The following is a 1,988-nucleotide window of genomic DNA, read 5'->3' as shown; positions in this document are numbered from 1 at the left end:
TCATTAAGCACAAGAGTTCTGGAAACAGATTTCTATCTTGGCCTGCCCCTTGCCAGTTACTTGACCTTGTGACAATTAACATTGTGCCTCAATTTCCTCATGTAAATGTGGGAAACAAAACCAATACTTAGCCTTTCTCACATAATTACGAGGTTTAGCTCACGTAATCCAGCGTTACTCAAAGTTGAGGATTCCTTGAAGGGAACAAAATTACTTACACTGTTTTTAATATATCAGCTAATTAAAAGCATATGCAGAACTAGGTTAAAATCTGTATGTGAAGGACTCTGGCACTTATGTAATCATTTTCAGAGTATCCGGCAAGATGGCAGAGGTAGAGCAGAAGAAGTGGACCTTCTGCAAGTTCACCTACCGCGGTGTGGACCTGGGCCAGCTGCTGGACATGTCCTGCGAGTAGCCGAGGCAGCTGTACAGTGCACGCCAGCCGCGGCGGCAGAACCCCGGCCTGCGGCGGAACGCTGAGGCGCAAGCAGCACTGGCTGCTGAGGCGCGTGTGCTAGGCCAAGAAGGAGGCTCCGCCCATGGAGAAGCCGGAAGTACTGAAAACGCACCTGCGGGACATGATCATCCCGCCCAAGATGGTGGGCAGCAGGATGGGCGTGTACAATGGCAAGACCTTCAACCAGGTGGCGATCAAGCCGGAGATGATCAGCCACTACCTGGGTGAGTTCTCCATCACCTACAAGCCCGTGAAGCATGGCTGGCCTGGCATCGGGGCCACCCACTCCTTCCACTTCACTCCCTTCAAGTAGTGGCTCCGCTAATAAAGGCACACATATCTCCCAAAAAAAAAAAAAAAAAAAAAGACATTTATAAAGTGACTACAAAGAAAACAACTATACCAATAGTATGCAGATCAATAATAATACTTTTTTTTTTTTTTTTTTTTTTTAACACAGAAGCTGTTGTGTTGTTGAAACCGAATCACCATTTAGAAAGTGATTGTCAAACTGAGTTCAGTTTGCTGGTGCAAACTTGAATACACCATGATGACTGTTTCCCCACTGCTCTGTTCTATTCAATCTACTATATAGTGTTTGTGTATTTGACTTTTCAGTAGCACTACCATGTTACTATGTTTTAAGTCCAATTCTGTTTTTTTTATCACTATCCTAACATAAATATAAGTAGTAAGTCTCCCTGATCATAAACAAAAGCAAGCACAGATGATGAATTGATGAGTAAGACATTATTTCATGCCAGGAAGACAGTAAAATCATGCTATGATGCAACCTCTGCCCCCATTACAAAGCAACTGTAGATAAAACAGAAAAAGACAAAATGTGAAAGATAGAGCTGGCTTTAAAAACTGGACAGACATTTTCATGAGCCATAAATATAAGTAGATGAGTAGGACTACATCCTCCGGCCTTCTGGGATTAAAAGCTCCAAAGCAGGCAGTAACAACAGGCCAGTTTCTCTGAGGCCATTGGAATTAAAAGTACTCCCATATACGGATGTATAGAGCCAGACCTACTGCATATTATAGCAAAGATTGGATGCCCAGAGCTCTTGCTGCTTATTAGAGGAGGCTTAACAAAACAAAAAAATTTCGCTCTCTCAGGCTACAGATTATGTGAACTTGTGGAATTATGAAAACAGAAAGTCACACTTTCAAAGGTAAGAAATGAATCGAATTCCCGCCTTGCTTAGTGGCCATCTCTGTTACTTTCCCGTGAGCCAGAGTAGCAAACATTTACTCTAAAACCCGATTCTTGAATAAGCACCAGAGAGCAAGCTGGAGGCAAACCAACAAACTGATTAATTTTAAAACGGAAACGTAGGCCCGGCTCGGTGTCTCACACCTGTAATCCCAGCACTTTGGGAATCTGAGGCGGGCGGATGACCTGAGTGATCTGAGTGTGAGACCAGCCTGACCAACATGGAGAAACCCCGTCTCTACTAAAAATACAAAATTAACTGTGCGTGGTGGCGCATGCCTGTAATCTCAGCTACTCGGGAGGCTG

General features: G+C 43.9%; 1 pseudogene across 1 annotated transcript; it reads left to right on the top strand.

Moving 5' to 3' along the window:
- The first annotated feature begins 325 nt into the window (after window positions 1–325).
- On the top strand, window positions 326–804 carry LOC112626337 (annotated as a pseudogene). The gene has a single exon (XR_003119867.1). The product of XR_003119867.1 is annotated as a 40S ribosomal protein S15 pseudogene (transcript).
- The last annotated feature ends 1,184 nt before the right edge of the window (window positions 805–1,988 follow it).

The sequence above is a fragment of the Theropithecus gelada genome, chromosome 6 (assembly GCF_003255815.1).
Source record: "Theropithecus gelada isolate Dixy chromosome 6, Tgel_1.0, whole genome shotgun sequence".
Lineage (NCBI taxonomy): Eukaryota > Metazoa > Chordata > Mammalia > Primates > Cercopithecidae > Theropithecus > Theropithecus gelada.
This window is presented reverse-complemented; position numbering and strand designations above follow the sequence as displayed.